Raw genomic sequence first — 19,170 nt, forward strand, 5'->3', positions numbered from 1 at the left:
AGCTCTGTCCCCTACTTGCTGGGATGCACCCTATGGCAGCTGCACCCTGCTTCCTGTAGCCTATAGGGCTAACCTGCTCACTTGCATATTTCTACATCCGTATCTATATCTATACCTATAGCTATATATTCTTATGCTTCTATCATTTATTTTATTATAGTTCATAAGTTTATAACAAAATAAAGTAGATGTAATGCAAGAGAATGATTGGCCATATCCTGTATGTTAAGCTAAGGCAAGTTAGTATTTTTGTCTGGGACCTTTCACCCAGAAAAACAGTTAGCCTGTATATGCTCAGAACCTTTCACCTGGACAGATGATGATCAGATAGAGTGACTTGTCATGGTACAGGAGCTTCCAAGAATACTCTTAAGTTAACAACTGCACCACGCTAAAAACAAACATAATATAGAACTAATGTAGGTAATAACGTAGGTCAGAATGATCTAATATCATAAATAAGTATGTACATGCCTTCAATATGTACAAACATGTTATATGTGTCTGGCCTGTGGAGTAAGTACACCCCAATAGTTGGTGGGTAAGGAAGTTAAATGTGGGCATAGAAGGAGGGCCCAGGCTCCTATGCCTATAAAACAGCATGCCTGGACCTTTCGAATGGAAAGAAGAGGAGACAAGGGAAGTAAGGAAAAGGGAAGAAAGGAGAAAAGAGAAGAATAGAGAAGAATATGGGAATGAGACAGAAAGAGAAAGACACAGGGCAAGAGGAACTAGGAGTTCAGATCGATCTCTAAACTAACAGCCTCTTCCTTATTTAAATTCTTTTACCTTGCCTGCAAAGAGCAGAAATCACTTGAGATGGGGCAGTGTTTCTGTCCAGCATGTACAATTCCTAAGACCACTGTGCAGAGGTCATAGCTGAGAGGTGGATGGCAGCAGACGGTGACAGCCTGCAGGACGGCTGGCAAAGAGGCAGGATGATGGCTGGTGAAGAGGCCTCTTCCATACGCCTCCCCAGGTGAGGGTGGTGAAATCTGTGGATGGATCTCTGAACTCCAGGCAAGCACTGACCAAGGAAAACAACTGTGAGTGGGGTACAGAGAAGGGTTGGGCATGTGAAGAGGACTTTTGGGTTGCTGGACTTATGAACCTGAGGGGGAAAGGACACTGACTACTTGGAGTGGGATTTTTACTGACGATTTACATTTACAAACCCTGTTTGTGGTGTTTTACCCAATTAATGCTGAGTTACTTACCTCCTTTTAAAGTTTCTTTTTTACACTCATTCTGTTTGCAAGTCGGGAAGAAATGCTTCAGAGGCACATACTATGGATATGGAAAATTCCCAGATTAGTGGGTGGAGGCTGTAGCTGGTTTTGCATTGGATCAATGGAAGGGAACCCCTAGATACTGAACCCAACTCTACCTACTGCTGGCTCCAGCAGGCAGAAGGGTCACATAATATTATTGGATTATAGAAGTATATTGAGAAAGATCTTTTATGAAAGCTGGTGACACACTGGTCATAAATATCATTGTATAATGTACATGTCAGTTCTGTATAAAGAATTGTGTACAAGTGGTCGAAATATGTTCTTACAACGTGTTTTGGAGTCAGTGCAAAAATAAGTATTCCCTAGATAACAAAATGTGGATTTCTTGGTCTGACTGGCTTGGTTACTGGCAAAGGACAATATAGTATATTTGTAGCGAAGGTAAACAAAGCTAAGGTAAATCAAACCCAGAGGAGGCAAATTAACATGAGGATGTGAAATCAGCATGGAAGGACACTGGAGTCTGAACCCCAGGAGATCTTCTTGGCTGTTGAAGCAACAACAACGGACTTTGGGAAATATAAGGAGAGCCAAAGGACAGGTCAGGTATCCATCACCTAAGGTATGTATGGGACCGTGCCCTTTGTGTTTGTGAATCGGGAATCTTCTTGTTCTAAATGGCAGGAGTGTAGGCCAAGGCCTTTCTGCTGTAAGAAGCATCAGCTGTAGCCATGTGCTGAGAAGCACAAAGTCACATCCATCTACACTGCACCAAAACAATATAATATGGGGTTGTTAAGAAGCAGTTTTGCCCTAATAGCACCAACAGTGATCAAAGAAACTTATCTAATGTGTAAAAAAAACTTTGCCAGATAACACTCTGTCTCTCAAAACCACTTGCCAGCAGTTTCAGTTGAAAGGAAACTATTGATTGCTTTTGTCTGTTCTTTTATTGTTTACCTATTGTTCATTTATCCTTTAACTTATTTTTGTTAAATTTTTAATTCATTCTAGAGCCCTGTAAGTGTGGGGGCAAAAGAACCTCTGGACTCCTCTCAGTTAAGTACATTTTCCAAGTCAATAGCTAGACCCCATGTGGGACTCTGGAGAAATAAGTAGGTGGAAGGCAGTGACCACGGACAGGTTTGGCAGCACTCTTACCCAAACTGCACACCAGAATTGTCCACCCCAGGGATGTGGGCTGGAATCTGGCGGAGTGAGCAGGCGTTGGTTCCACTGCCACCAACCCCTAGACTTGGGTCACTAGGTTCTATCACCAAGCCAGGGTTAAACCATAAGGACATACAGTAAGCTAGTGTGCCAACCCCACCAGGGGACTCCCTCCCCACATCACAGGCACAAATTTATGACAGTGATAACAATTAACTATTTCAACAAACTACCGAGAAAACGGTGGCTCAAGACTGGATTGACTTTCTCAAAGAGTTGCTTTAGTCAAACACATTATAAAGCTCAATACAGGAATAAATAGATGAAATGTATAACGCCTGGCTCTAACATAGGCTATGTCTACACGGCAACATTTGAGGCAACAGGGGACTGGTGACAGAAGGGGGTTTAGCTGGCAGAGGCATGTCCACACGGCCTCTGCAGTGCTGGCACCCCTATCTGCGGACACCGAACTCTCGTGGGGCTATGGTAATGAGCTTCAGGAGTATGCAAATGGTATGCCATTTGCAATCCTGAGAAGCTCATTTTGCATAGCCCTGTCGGCAGCGGCACAGGGCAGAGCGCCATGTAGACCCAGCCATAACATTTTTCATCATTAGTTCTCAACGTAAAGAAGCTCAATATTATTTATTCCCATCTTCAGGATGGAAATTTTTTAAAGTGATACACAACAAATCAAATTAAATGATTTAATTGTTCCTTTCAGCCATAAAATCTATGAATTGTTACTCCATCTCAAATTTCCTAAACACTAATAGTTACTTAATCCAATGGTTCACATTTTTCCACCACAGACATGTATGTATGGTTATTTCTGAAACACTTTTTGTTTAGGTCACAATATTAGTAGCTAAATTTCACCTAAACTTCATATCACAAATCTGGTCTCCATTTCCCTCTCTTTCTTTGCTGGAAAGGTTCTGCAATATATAGCTATTATGGGCTCAGTTGCTGGAGATAAGAGAACTTGCTCTCTGTAAGTAAGCAATTGCAAACCTACAAACCATCTGTTTCACCATCTTTACAAGAATTTTCCACAAACTAAATTTGTAAGACATATCTCTTGGCATTTCATGTGATTATTAACTATAATGAAATCTAGGTTAATTGTAAAGTCATCCACTTTCTCAGCTATCCAGACCTCTCATTATTATTATTTAACTATTCAAATCTAAAAGCGGTGGAGCTAAGCTTGGTATCACTAAGCTTTGTTCCTTCAATTTATTGTCAGCCTGTTTCCTCAACTGGGTGACAACCTATTATCCTGAGGCAAGTGTGGTGTTCTGTCCTAGATGGCTTTGAATTTATAAAACTCTCTTTTGTGGGCAAAATGTTACCAACATTTAACTGATTTTTTTAAATTTCTTGTTTTACTAATTAACTTTAACAGGTTTCCTAGCTAATTAATTTAGCTGCCTTTTCTGCTGAGCTGCAGCACAGAAGGACTTCAACTCTGCAGCAAATTCCACAGCCTCACAACATGTCTTTGGCCTCTTTCTGAAGACTCTGATCTGCAAGTCTATGACCAGCTTAGCACTGAAACTGGTGCACTGCCAAATTTATCCTGGATGTCCTCACTGGTATCTGAATACGGCAGGTACACCAGCCTTCTCAGGTTCCCTGCTACTTCAGATGGGGACGTGGAAGGGGTCTTTGCCTGTGTCTTAGCTGAACATTAGCTTTCTCTAACCTGCGAACTGATGAGCTTGTTGTACCAAATGTTATAACTCACTCTTGTATAAGTTAAATTCTGTAGAACCATCAAGCCTGATTGATGCAAGGGCTAGAAAGGCATACAGTCATTCATTTGCTCTGATGTCAAATTGAACCAAATACGCATTCCAGGAAGTTTCTCCCTCAAAGACTTTGTACAGCTTGTTAGTCTTTAAAGTGCTACAGGACTGCTTTTTTTGTTTTGTGAAGATGCAGACTAACAAGGCTACCTCTCTGAGACTATTCAAGTTGAGACAGTCTGATCTCCCTCAGATTGACTTCTACAGGGCAGAAGGGTGTTATAATGTCTTAGTTCTCGGCCAGTTCTAGACTAGCCTCCAACTTTGGTGCATATGCAGCACTTCATTAGGCTAAATCTGCCACGTGGCAACTTTGAAGTGTGAAACTTCAAAGTGTTGGCTTGTGTGTAGCTGTGGGTCAGCCGTGGGTACTTCAAAGTGCCTGCGCTGCTCCAAAGTCCCTTTATTTCTCTCCCGTTACGCCTCAAAATCTTGAGGCGTAAAGGGACTTCGAAGGAGCATGGGCACTTCCAAGTCCCCACGGCTGACCCGTGGCTACATGCAAGCTGGTACTCCGAAGTTTCACACTTCTAAGCTGCCAGGGGGCAGATTTAGCCTAATGAAGTGCTGCATATGCATTGCAGCACTTCAGTAGTAATCTCCCGACACCCTAATTACCATGGTCCCTTCAAAGTTGGAGGCTAGTCTAGACACAGCCCTCCATATTGTATGGTAGACTCAATTGTTCATTCATGCTCCTGGCTTTCACAGAGAGAAAAGAAATAATGATTTTTTTTAGCTCTTTTTGTGCTTTCTGCAGCTCATCTTCAAAAGTTTCAAACTGGCCAGAACTTTTTGGCATGGGTGGTGGGTGTAAGAGCCCTCCCCGAATGGGATACAGCACGCCTCCCTTTGAAGACCTGCTGCCATCCTGTTGCCTTTGGAGTGCCACCACTGAAAGAGCCCTCAGGACATGGCCTGGCTACTGTCCCTCCTCTTCCTACCGGCATTCCACCTCTTCCCCTTGAAGTCCTGCCCTCATTCTGCCTTGCCCCATCCTCACTTTTCCCCTTGCCCCATGGTCCCCAGAGGCTCATGCTTTTCCATCCCTTCTCCCAAAGCCCCTCCACTGCTTGAGTTGCACCTCTCCATCACCAAGTAGTGGGCAGCCAGGAGCCAGATGCAGCAGCACTAGTCAGTTTCCTGGCCTCCACGAGTAGGGAGCAGCCAGGAGGCAGGTGCAACAGTGGCAGTCAGTTCCCAGCTCCCAGCCACTCACGGGAGCCAGGAAACTGACCAGCGCTGCTGTGCCTGGCTCTGGGCTCCCTGCTGCTCATGGGAGCAGAGACCCAGGCACAGCCAGGAACTTATGCGAAATTTGACTTATGCATGATTGCCCAGGAATACAACCTACGTGTAAATCGGAGATCTACCATACAGCAAAAAGTACAGCAAGATCACCTCACTGCTATACACTGCATGGCTCATAAACTGAATTTGGTTTTAGTTGAGGGTTGCAAAGTCAGTGGAGAGTAAGTTGATATTTTTTACACTGTAAAGGGATTGTTCACCTATATAGTGCTGCTACCCCACCTAGCCAATCCCGTGGCTGTGGCTTCTGAGGTAAGACAAAGCAGGTCTTTGCCCATGAAAGCTTATGCTCCAAAATATGCCAAGTCTATAAGGTGCCACAGGACGTCTTGTTGTTTTTGAAGATACAGACTAACTCGATTACCCTTCTGATATATATTTATATGGCTCCCAGCAAGGGGAGGCCAAGGAGGGCAAATAGGGATAGGATGTGGGCAAAGGGACACATGACTAAGAAGGAGTATAAATAAATGGCTGGAGAATGCAGGGGAGTAATCAGGAAAGTGAAAGCACAATTGGAACTGCAGCTAGCAAGGGATGTGAAGAGGTTTAAACGGGCATGTTAACAACAAGAGAGTTATCAGGGATGGTGTGGGGCCATTACTGAATGAGGGAGGTAATCTGGTAACAGATGATGAGAGAAAGGCTGAATCACAGAATCATAGAACACTAGGACTGGAAGGGACCTTGAGAGGCCATCGAGTCCAGCCCCCTGCCCCAATGGCAGGACCAAATACTATCTAAACCATCCCTGACAGACATCTATCTAACCTGTTCTTAAATATCTCCAGCAATGGAGATTCCACAACCTCCCTAGACAACTTATTCCACTGTTTGACTGCCCTGACAGTTAGGAACTTTTTCCTAATGTCCAACCTAAACCTCCCTTCCTGCAGTTTAAGCCCATTGCCTCTTGTTCTATCCTCAGAGGCCAAGAAGAACAAGTTCTCTCCTTCCTCCTTATGACACCCTTTTAGATACCTGAAAACCGCTATCATGCCTCCCCTCAATCTTCTCTTTTCCAAACTGAACAAGCCCAATTCTTTCAGCCTTTCTTCATAGGTCACGTTCTCTAGACCTTTAATCATTCTTGTCGCTCTTTTCTGGACCCTCTCTAGTTTCTCCACATCTTTTTTGAACTGCAGTGCCCAGAACTGGACGCAATACTCAGTGCTTTTTTTTGCCTCAGTCTTCACGGACAAGGTCAGCTCCCAGACTATAGCATTGGGCAGTGCAGCATGGGAACAAGATGGGCAACCCCCGGTGGGGAAAAAACAGGTTAAGAGCTATTTAGAAAAGCTAGATGCATGGAAATCCATGGATCCAGATTTAATGCATCCAAGGCTGCTGAGGGAATTAGCAGGTGTCATTACAGAGCCTTTGGCTATTATCTTTGAAAACTCATGGAGATCAGGAGAGAGCCTGGATGACTGGAAAAAGGCAAATGGAGTGCCCATCTTTAAAAAAGGAAAGGAGGACAATCCAGGGAACTATAGACCAGCCAGCCTCAATTCAGTCCCTGGAAAAATCATAGAAGGAATCCTCAAGGAATTGATTTTGAAGCACTGGGAAGAGGGGAAAGTGATCAAGAGTAGTCAACATGGATTCACCAAGGGCAAGTTGTGCCGGACCAATCTGATTAGCTTCTATGATGATGTAACTGGCCCTGTGGACATGGGGAAGTCAATGGATGTGATATTCCTTGCCTTTAGCAAAGCTTTTGATATGTCCTCCCAAAACATTCTTGGCCATAAATTAAGGAAGTATGGATTGGATAAGTGGACTATAAGACGGACAACCTCAATCTGATGAGTTTCAGAAAGGACAAGTGCAGAGTCCTGCACTTGGGACAGAAGAATCCCAAGCACTGTTACAGGCTGGGGACCAGCTGACTAAGTAGCAGTGCAGCAGAAATGGACCTGAGGATTACAGTGGATGAGAGGCTGGATATGAGTCAACAGTGTGCCCTTGTAGCCAAGAAGGCTAATGGCATATTGGGGTGCATTAGGAGAAGCATTTCCAGCAGATCTAGAGAAGTTATTATTCCCCTCTGCTCAGCACTGGCAAGGCCACATCTGGACCATTCCATACAATTCTGCCCCCCACGCCTACCCCCCGCCCAGTATAGAAAGGATGTGGATGCATTGGAGTGGGTTCAGCAGAGGGCAAAAAACGTGATTAGGGGACTGGAGCACATGACCTGTGAGGAGAGGCTGAGGGATTTGGGCTTATCTAGCTTGCAGAAAAGAAGAGTGAGGGGCAATTTTATAGCAACCTTTCTGAAAGGGGGCTCTAAAGAGGATGGAGAGAGGCTGTTCTCAATGGTAGCAAATGGCAGACCAAGGAGCAATGGTCTGAATCTACAGAGGGAGAAGTGAAGATTGAATATTAGGAAAAACTATTTCACAAGGAGGGCAGTGAAGCACTGGAATGCATTACGTACAGAGGTGGTGGAATCTCCATCCCCAGAGGTTTTAAAGTCCCAGCTTGACATAGTCACAGCTGGGGTAACTTAGTTGGGGCTGTTTCTCCTTTAAGCAGGCAGCTGAACTTGATGACCTCCTAATGTCCCTTCCAGCCCTAGGATTCTCTGATTCTGTGAAAGGGGAGAAAGTTCAGGGGTGTACCATGCATCTACCAGTGTCCCAGAACACACACTGGGGAGATGTATTCACATAGAGGGTTGGAAATGCCTCATTTGGGGCTATTTTTGAAACAAGGTCAGCTTTTGGGGGCATATTGTGAAAGGGTGATTATTGACAACATGAAAGTTGACAACCCTTCATATAAACTTGTGGAAAAATGTGGTGTACTGTAGGAAAAGTATTAACAGGTATTTTAACCCTAATGTGGTGTTTACAACTACAGGCTTACATGTTATTAATGCTGTTAAACTATGTTGACTGACAGTGTTAAACATGGACTCTCATTCACGGATTGTACTTTAAACTATTGCATAATATAATTCCAAAAAAGGCTCAGGCAATGAATCCTACTTATAGGATGTACATTTGTCAATACTTCTTATTTACATGCTCACTAGAAACTGTACTTTGTGTTGTTGTACAGGTGAAACTGCCCACAGGCAGGCGCAAAGCTAGGACCTTCACGCATGTACACCTACAGTTTAGGCTAAAGGCCAGGTGGCTCTCAGCTTAGGCTGTAGAGGACACTTATTCCTTCTCTGTGAAGTGGTCTAGGTACCACTACATGGGACAGCTAACCAGACCTAGATGTGTGGATTACACAGGTATTGTCCTTCATTCTTGATACATATTTAGGGCTGCCAACATTGATGGGCAAAGCGGACAGTGGCCCTGGGGCCTGGTGATTTAAAAGGGCTGGAGCTCTGGGCCACTGCCACTGCTACCACACCAGCTGCAGTAGCTGGAGCCCAGGCCCTTTTAAACATCACCACTGGAGCCCTGCATGGCATAGTCTGGATTGCACTGGGGGAGGCTCGGTGTGCTCTGGGTGGCACTGAGGGCTAGCTGCCCTTTCCCCCACTCCTTCCACATGAAGCCCTGCCCCTTCCAGCAGCCCAGAGCCAAGTTCCCCCCTACGTTGCCCAGGGCTCTGTCAAGTCTGTCTCTGCTCTGTACGTGTCACACTGCTGTTTCTGTTGCTCTCCCTAGCCCATGATCTTAAATGACTACCTCCTCCCTCATGCCATCACCACTACCTTCTAAATCTTCACTGATCAACCAGCTGGTTGCTGGTTCTCACCACTCCAGAGAAGTAAGGCTGAGCAAACTGGGAAGCGTCAGCAGAGCAGAGCAGCCTGCCATGAATGCCACCAGGGTGGTATGTGTGGTGGGGGGCAGGGGACGCGACCCCCTGCTGCTGCTGCTACTGTTGCCACTGTCCATAGAATGGCTGGGGTGGCCACTGCAGGGTCCCCAGAAGTGCAGGGCATGGAGCAGCCACTGTACCTCATCCTACGGCTGGGGCGGCTCTGGTTAAATGCGTGGCTCAAAAGCATTTTAAGCTATCTTGAGGGTTAGCTGCATCAAAAGGAATTACAAGAATGCCAGGAAAGGCTCCTGCAAAGCCGGCTGACAGAATCCAAACATATATTCTGTTAACAGAGAAGAAATTGTACCTTGAGGCGTGAAAGCAGATTGTGTTACAAGCGCTGCCTCCAAGAGTGACAGCATGGATGAATGATTAGTGTGAAAATGGACATAAAGATATGCGTTGGTATCAATGGATTGATAAGGTAGATACTGCTGTTAAACAACAGGAACATACCCCTGTAAATGAGTGGCAAACAGCTAGGGCAATGGAGAACAGGAGGACCAGGACACTCTCCCCATGGACGAGGTGGGGATGAAGAGGGCATAGAATCAATGGAGGCAGACAACTGGACAAAGAGTGAATGGGTATTGCCTAGAGAACTGATGTAGGAGAATCTAGATCTTAAACAAGAGAATGAGAAGTTGAAACACAACTGCAGGCAAGTATGGTGAGTGGAGATTCAAAGGAAGGAGAACATAGGGCTGTAACAAAGGTTCTTACAGGGACTACTATGGGTTCAGGACTGACTGATCCTGTGATGTGGTGGCACAGGATGGCCCTCCCCATGATTTGGAATGCATTTTTCAGCAACCCATGACAACAGATCCCCCATTTAGGCATCTGACTCAAGGACAGGCTTGTAGAGTGTTTTTTTGGACATAGGTGCAAGACATATTTAGTGCATGCTTAGTTACAGACTTTATACAATACAGGGAATATTGTGAAACAAGCAAACATACAATGTAGAACTATAACCTCTCCAGTTTGCTGCACATGCTGTTCAGGAGAAGTGTGCCACCACAGAGAGAGAATTTAATTGGAGCTGAAACAATAAAATGGTGGGGAATAGTCATAGACTTCTCATATATGTACATCAGATAAGCCCTTAATGTAAAATGGCGAATGATGATTTTAATCAGATCTCCATGGGGCTTGCCACTCAAACTGTAAAAGCAATGAAAGTGAAAAAAGCCACCTCCCGAGCCAGCAGGTTGGGAAACCTGGGGTATGAAATAAAAAATGTATGGCCTACAGAATCTTTAGACACTGGAATGGTACAAACTTCAGTGACACTACAGAAAGTTAAGTTTCAGAGAGGTGGCCATGTTAGTCTGTATCTTTGAGAACAACAAGAAGTCCTGTGGCACCTTATAGACTAACAGATATTTTGGAGTATAAGCTTTCGTGGGCAAAGACCCGCTTCATCAGATGTATACATGTATACATGAAAGCTTATGCTCCAAAATATCTGTTAGTCTATAAGGTGCCACAGGACTTCTTGTTGTTCTACAAGGAGATGTCCCCCTTTACATTAAACCATATCCCAGGAAACAAAGGAATCACTAAAATACTTTGCAGAAGAACCAGAAAAATAGAAACTAATTGTGAGCTTTTCAGTACCTCATTCAGCACCAGTCTAGCCCAGTAAAAACAAAAACAAAAACCAGATGGAACATGGAGCTTAACAGTTAACTGGGGAGGGTGAAATCAGCATTTCATTTCCACTGTCAGGTTCCTACATTTGCATTCCTCTCTCATGAGAGGAGTGCCGTGTAGATGTAGCCACAGCATTTGCAACCATTTCTAGTCCTGTCAATTTTTTATTCTCATTTGGTTTGTGTCTGAGTGGTTAGTGCTGTAGACACAGATTTCCACAAGGTACTTCCGACAGCGACTTCCTTTACATGCACATTAGCTTGGTCATTTCCCTGTTCCCGGGGCCTTTCCTTTTGTTTCCTTTTATTTTGATCATTCTGATCCTCTTGTAATTCACTGACAATTTTTCTGTTTACTGTCATAGGATTTTGTGTTTAATTTCAGATCCATCTGTTCCGTAAAACCTATGTCATTCCACTGTAGAAGGTAAAATGGTGGTACCTTTGTAAACACAATCAGAAAGAGCATCAATAGTTTATTTCAGTTTATTCATTCTCTGAACATATCTAGAACTACTGACATTTCTGTGGACTGTCTGCACCTCTTTTATTTTATGTTTTTTTCATTTGTACTGAAAAGAATCAATTATTTGCATGTCAGGCATATTCTTTCAAATCACGTAACTCGCTTCCCTTCCTAATAATGTGAGTTACTATCTACAAACCAAATTGTTTTCCCAATTAGTCTATGTCTACCCTACAGCATAAAGTCAATTTTAAGGCAGTTAGCTTGATTTTACAATGTGACTGTCTTCACTGCAAATTTAATGAGTCCTAAGGTCAGCATTCTTGCATCAACCATCCCATGCGGTGTAACGCCAAGTTCAAATTTAAAAGGTTGAATTAATACTAGTGTGGAAACAGCATTTCTTTAAATCAATTCTATTCGCCTCCAGAAGTATCCCACAATGTCCAGAATGAAAGAGGGCCCCAGCATGGAGCCATCAGGAGAACCAGGATCTCATTTTGGCTGACAGGCTAGCCCTTGCCCCACCACACCATGAGGTGGCTTGGTTGTGGGAAATGGACAATGGCATGTCAGACAGAGGCACGTCCTTCCCTGCGTGGGGTGAAGGCTTCTTCCCTGCACATGATGTAGCAGGAGAGGCTGAGAAACTTATCTTCTGTGCTTCACATTTGTAAGGGGCAGCCCCTCTGCCCTAGCTGCCATGTGGTCAGCAGTCAAGCCTCCACAGGACCACCTGTCTAGCCGCCCCCCACCAGGTGCCATGCAGCTTGGTGGGCCAGTCCCCACCCAACCACACCAAGTGATGGCTCCCTGGTGGCACATATTTTCAGAGCAGGCCCCCACCTTCTAAGAAACCCACTGACCGCACCATGTCAGCAGGTCCCTCAGCTGGTCTCTGCCAACTGAGTTTTCTTGGGGGTCAGTCCCCAGACCCTGCTCCAGTACTCTCCCTTCCCAAAATTTGTGGCTCAGGGAGTCTCAGTCTCTGCAGTGGCCTGCTTGCTGCATTTTCACCAGGGAAAAAGTAACTAAGCGACCTGTTGATATGGAACAGACAGCTGGGTGCTCCCTTATTTTTCAAAGTCACTGTTTTTCTTTCCCCTGGGATTCCCTTCTTTTCCTTTTTTCCTGCGTTGCTTGAGAATTATACAAAGTCTTTCCCAACTCCCATGGGCATCATGTGTATATGGTACAGTCAGCTGGGCACTCCCTAAAGTTATTTTAAAAAGTCACTCTTTTTCTTTCCCCTGGATTAGCTGAAAGACCTGTTGACATGGCACAGTCAGCTGAGTGCTCCCACAGCTCTTTCCTAGTCACATGGAGCCAGTTTTTTCCAATTGGGCATCACAGGTACATGGTACAGTCAGCTGGGTGCTCCCACTGCTCATTTGGGTGCTTCACCCTGTGATTCCCTCCCTACTTTTCTGCATGTGATCTGGTTTCTCATAAACAACATTGTAGTATGTGGGACTGACAGTTCCCTGACGTGCTGCCTTAAAATGAAAGGTATTCTTTCACCAGGGGAACACAAGTTGAGTGGCCTGTTGACAAGGCACAGTCAGCTGTGTTCTCCCAAAACACATTTGCAAAGGGTGATTCAGTTTCTGACGTTCACCACCTGTCTGGCTCTCTTTCCCTTGGGATTCCCTACTTTCCTTCTTTGTGAATAATATGAAGTCTTTCCCTATTCCCATGGATCCAGATTCTTCCACTGTTTGGGATTCTTTCACCAGGGGTAAAACTAGTTGTGCAATGTGTTGACATGGTTTAATCAGCTGGTTGCTCTCAGGACACATTTGGTTAACAGTAGTTTGATAGTGTGGATGACTAAAATAATTTCTCTCATGGGGAAAGAGACTTCTGAAAAATGGCTGTTTGACAATGTGAGGGGAATGAGGCCAATGCAATCTGGAAGATGACATCACACACCCATAACCGCTTGCAGGGCATTTTCTCCCATAATGCACCAGAAAAAATCCAGAATGCTAGGGTGCTGAGGGAACTGTGGCAAGGGTTCCCACAACGCATTGCTGCAAAAGTCAAACTTTGGCAACTTAGTGGGGACGTGTGGAAACTCAACTCAACTTTATAAAACGCAATATTACAAAGTCAACTTTAATAAATTTGACTTTATTTCGAAGTGTAGACGTAGCCTTACTTGTTTGACCAGAGCTGCTTCAATGACAGGGTGTGCTTTAGATTCTTCCTGGGGTTCACAAATATGTTGCTGACCAGTTAAGGTTATCCCCATGCAGTTATTTTAGGGAGACCAATTGAACATTTTCTGTCATGAGAGCAAAGACCCACTGTATCCTTACCCACTTTCACATGCCCTTTGAATGAATTTTCCCAAGTCATTTTCCCAGAGCATGATGATCACTGTGGCTTTCTGTAAAGCCCAGAAAGTCACAAGTACAGATTGCTCATATTTCGCATTTACTTTCTGGAGGTGTTAACACTCTGCTAACACAGCAGGTCTTTCCCCAGCACCAGTATCCTGAGTGCAAATCCTGACAATACAGAAAATTTTTATGCTAGGATACAACATGAAGGGGAATTCACTGTTAGGGGTGGCCAAAGCAAATGCTTCCAGCAACTGCTTTTCAAAGCTTTTCATGCACTAGCTGCTTCTTCCGTCCAGGTCCATTATGGTCTTTTTGGTACCTCATACAAGGGATCTGTCTTTGCTGCATATCCCACCATAAATGCTTGGCAACAGTTAATGAGCCCCCCAGAAAGGCTGCAAAATTAATATCCACTGGCACTGGCAAGTTAACAACACACTTCACTTTCTCCGTATCTACTGATCTTTCCCCTGTGCTGAGTCTAATTCCAAGCTACTGCACTTCTCTTGTTTGATCCGGAATTTAGAAGGGTCAAATTTCAAGCTGTTTGCTTGGCAGCAACCTGATAACTGCTGCACTAATCCATCATGCTGCTTTCCTGTTTTGCTATTAAGATATCACCCACATACACCTTCCAGCAACATAGCATAGCGTTGAGTACATAACTCTCCCCAATAAGCAAAACCAATAATACCCAGCAAAATTGAATACCCTGGAATACAAAAACTGTTCTATACTGGGCTTTTGGTCTCAAAGGTGAACATCATCTCAAGAGATATCACCTCTAGCAGCTCAGGATAAGGAGCTACTGGGGTTTAGAATTTTGTTGGAGAGATTTTGGTGAATAAAACCTCCATGCGTGTAGATGGGGTTCTGTCAGTGAAAACCCCTGCCTCGAGAGACACGTATCCCTGAAAATGACGTATAAGGAACCCTGTCTACACGGCTGGGTTTCCCCCCCCCCCCCCGCCCAAAACCTCTACCGACAGGGCTATAGCACAAGATTATGCAATAGAAGCGTGAAATTTGTAAATGCCATGTAGACATAGCCTATAGGACATGCAAAGAAAAGATATCATACAGCAAGGGGTTGCTGCATATTGCTCCAGGGTGTTCTTTTAAAAAAAAGAAAGAGGGGGTAATTATGAGAAAACCAGATAATGAATGGGTCTTAGCCGTACCTCATCAAATGCAACACCTCCTTTTACGATGGATATATGGTTCTGTAGCATGGAGACATCCTGAAGTAGAGGAGGCACTGAAAAGACTTAAAAAGACGGGTTAGTGGCCTGGAATAAAAGAGAATTTAAATGTGAATATTCATAATTGTTTAACATGTGACAAACAAGAGCCTGCTAGAAGGAAAAGGTGAAGAAAATCAATGCATCAGGCGCTAAAGGTCCCTTTCAGCATCTGCAGGTGCACCTGCTGGAGCCAATGAACAGACTTGTGTTGGTAACCATGGGTAGCTTCAGTAAGTGGGTGGAGGCATTCCCTGCAAGAAGGAAGATAGTCTTGCAGCTGCAAAGGTTTTAATAACAGATTTTTTTTTCCTAAGTAGGGTTTACCACACAGCATTGATTCTGATAATGGACTAGCTTTTCTTGGAAATGTACTGAAGCATTGGTGTCTGGGAGGGTATTTCTCTATCATTACACATCCTCTGCCACCCACAAGCTGAAGGGAAAGGGGAAAGAAAGTCTCTTAAAACTGACTTATCCAAAATGTGCAATGAGCTGGGAACAAATTGGGACATGTTGCTTCCATGGAGTCTTACGAGAATCTGAAGCTATCCAAATAGCATGACAATATTTAGTCTTTTAAAAATTCCCTTTGGCAGACCCAATCCCATCTGGGCAAATCTACTGTACCCTCCAGATTGGGACACTCAAATTACTGACAACAGTCTGGATAAACAGTCTCAAATACTGGCTGGGTACAGTCCAAGGAGCTCCTGTGCCACCACAAGCTGCAAAATAGCAAAAGATGAATCAACCATTTGATGAGAGTGGTGATATTAAGCAATGGCAGATAGAAAACCAAATAATGACTAAAAGAGAACAAGCACCCGTAAGAAAATTTCCAAGAGGGGAAATGTCAAGGAACATGATCAATCACTGAGATATTGGGACCGTCACTGTATCTTAAACATAAAGTGTACACAGTAATCCCTTGAAATGCGTGACGTTGAATTGCGCTTAACTCACATTAATGTGAGTTACGTACAACTCAAAACCCTGCACCCCACAGCTCTACCTCAAGCCGCACCCCCCCACATGGCCCTGGTTCATCACCCCCTCCGCTCAGCCCTGGTTCAAACCCCCCAGCCCCGGTTCACCCCCACCCCGCACAGCTCTGGCTCACCACCTCCCATGCCTGGCTCCAGCTCATCCCTGTGCCCAGCTCTGGCTCCAGCTCACACCCCCACACTCAGCTCTGGCTCAGCCCCCACCGTGCCTGGCTCCAGCTTACCTTGGCTCCAGCTCACCCACCTCCGTGCCTGGCTCCAGCTGCCACTCACCCTCTTCTGCACGGCCTCAGCTCCACCTCACAAAGGGCTGTATGGCCCCAGCTCACCACCCTCTGCACCCTCCTACAGCTCTAACCCACCCCAGGTTCAACCCCCTCTCTCCTCCCATGGCCCCAACTCACCTCCAGGCTTAACCCTTCCCAACTGCCCCTGCCCCATCCTAAGACTTACCTTTCAAAAGGAGCTTCCTGCTGCCTCCTTGGCTGCAGAAAGGGGGGAAAAATGCCCCCCCCCAACTTATGCAAAATTCGAGTTATGCAAACGGGCATGGGAACACAACCCTCTCCTAACTTGAGGGACTATTGTATTAAATATTCTGTGGTTTTTTACATGTTAAGTGTAAAGAATAAGCTCTTAAGATAAGCACAATGGAAGCATATCAAATGAATGATGAAAATTTATGGACCTTAAATCTGTGGGCCATATCTGCACCTGGGCTATTAGCCCATATTGCCTGGAGTTAATTAAGAAGATTTGAGGTGTACAGACTTTACCCCTTAAGACAATTAAGAACAAGGGGACAAACTGAGTGGGGAACTGATAATGTAATAACCAGCTGGTGGAACAGAAATTCCTTAACATGGAATTAGGCTACTTTCGTTTTTGGTCTAATTTGGCTGTTCTCCTGTGTAAAATATTTCTGTCTATAAACCCCCTTAATGACCAGGAGATCCTGACTGTGCTATTAGGTTACATGAGTTAGTTTGTCTAAAATATCTTAGAGTCATGAATATTCATCTGCCAATTTTCATAAAGCCTCGGGAGACCTGAGACATACATAATTACATTATCATGAATTACAGAATATAAAACCACTGCAATCACCTATAAGCTGTCTTCACTGTCCCAGTTTGAAGACATTATGTTTCACTGAAGCTTTCTGGTTGATACCGTCAACAATTGTACTAACATCTAGTTCATTAGTATGGTCTTCATGCACTTTAAGGCAGAGATAGTGTATGCAGTTGTGTCGATCCAGTTGACGACTGGAGATAATTTAAAGACTTCTGAAGCTTGATGGATAACAGCTAATTTAGGAACCACAATTCTGTATGTATACTTGGGATTATATTTTGTCATGTGCTTTATTTTATATTTGATACTGCAGTTCATCAGCCATTTTGTTGCAAAGTCATTCAGTTTTGCAAGATCACTTTGTAATTCTTTTCAGTATACTTTTCAATTAACTGCCTGGATTTAGTATCATCTGTGACACCTCGAAATTTACCCCTTTTCGCACATAATTTCTAAATATGTTGGAAACCACTAGTCCCACTAGAAGCCCCTGCGGGATGCCTCTGTTTACACATCTCCATTCTGAAAATGGACCATTTATTCCTTCTCTTTGGTTCTCATCTTTTAGTTAGGAGTTCCTGCAAATACTGTCAGGATCATCTAATGATCCTTAATTTAATGGCAAACTGGTTTTATCTTAATCACTCTGCCTCTGTTTATAAACAATCTCCCTGCCTCAAGGGCAGAACTTGGTAGCTCCACAGAACGCATCACATGCCAAACTCAAGTTTGCCTGTGGGTGCTGAGCACCCACCATTTCTTTCTGTGGGTGCTTGAGCCCTGGAACAACCCTCATGTATCTTGGGGGATTACTGTACTCAATATTTAACATTAAAACACCCAATAAGGGATAATTAAACAATGATCTGATGGGTAGGGAAGGTCTTCTACAGAACTCAAGCATCCAGCTTTATTGACAAAGATCATGTTCTGGGAATAAAATGGGGAAAAGAAAGATTAAATTTCCAGAAGCTTTCTTAAAACCCTCTGAACCATCTTAAATGTCCTTCTGCTCTGCCACAGTTAGGGAAAACAGATCTATTTGGGAAGCAATGGCAGCTGATGGTGATCTCACTGTGTCTATTGCAAACGCTGGCAGACAAGTGTTGTTAGCCAGGCTGCTAAGGAAGCTGTTGCCATAGTCACCTTAGACTTCTGGGATTTTTTTTGCTATTGCTTCTTCTTAGGCAGCTCTCTTTCTGTGGAGTTTTATTGGAGCTGTTGCTGCTTCTGCCCAGAAGACTTCTTTTGCATGGGTCTCTTTTTCCTTGAACATCTTGCAGTGTCTTCTGTCCTGCTAAATCCCTGTTTAGACACAGAGTTTAGACACAGAGTTTAGACTTTCAGCTGCTTCCTTTGCTAACTGCTTCGTAACTCATTAACACAATTTAGTACAGGCTGTACTTCCCTGGTCTGGCATGATCAGGACGTGACAGGCCCTGAATCAAAGAATTTGTTTTATCAGGGGAGGTCCAGAGCTTGGGGAGTTCCAGAGCTTCTACCCTAAGCAGCCCCAGCCTCCTGCTCCCCGGACACTCTGGGCTTCCCAAGCTGCCACAGGGCACCAGCCCCCAGCCCCATGCTGCAGTGGAAGCCTCCAGCTGCAGCCCCAGACTGCGGCAGGGTCGGTGCCCCTCCCTTTCATGCTGCAGTGGGGCTGGTGGGAGCTCTGGCTCTGGCCCTGGCCAGGCTGCCAGTCACTGCTCTGTCCCCAGCCCTTGCCCCCTGAGATGCAGGTCTTGCCCCAGCCATAGGACTCTAGTCCTGCAATATCCATGGTCCTACCAGACCATGGATGCTGCTAGATGAGAGCGTACTGGATTTAAGAGTATCAGAGAGAAAGCCTTGCTAGTCTATATACTGTCAAAACAAAAAAGCAGTCAAGTAGCACTGTAAAGACTAACAAAACAATTTATTAGGTGAGCTTCCATGGGACAGACCCACTTCTTCAGAACATAGCCATTGAAGAAGTGGGTCTGTCCCACGAAAGCTCACCTAATAAGTTATTTTGTTAGTCTTTAAAGGGCTACTTGACTGCTTTTTAGTTT

The 19,170-nt window shown here is 44.5% G+C and overlaps 1 long non-coding RNA gene across 1 annotated transcript; it reads right to left on the bottom strand.

Annotated features, from left to right (window-relative positions):
• Positions 1–10,227: 10,227 nt before the first annotated feature.
• On the bottom strand, positions 10,228–18,425 carry LOC142008704 (uncharacterized). The gene is made up of 3 exons (XR_012644209.1): positions 18,269–18,425; positions 14,979–15,064; positions 10,228–11,425 (listed from the first exon to the last, which is right to left on the bottom strand). It is a non-coding gene; the product is annotated as an uncharacterized LOC142008704 (long non-coding RNA).
• Between the last annotated feature and the right edge of the window lie 745 nt (positions 18,426–19,170).

This window comes from Carettochelys insculpta, chromosome 2, assembly GCF_033958435.1.
Source record: "Carettochelys insculpta isolate YL-2023 chromosome 2, ASM3395843v1, whole genome shotgun sequence".
Classification (NCBI taxonomy): Eukaryota; Metazoa; Chordata; order Testudines; family Carettochelyidae; genus Carettochelys; species Carettochelys insculpta.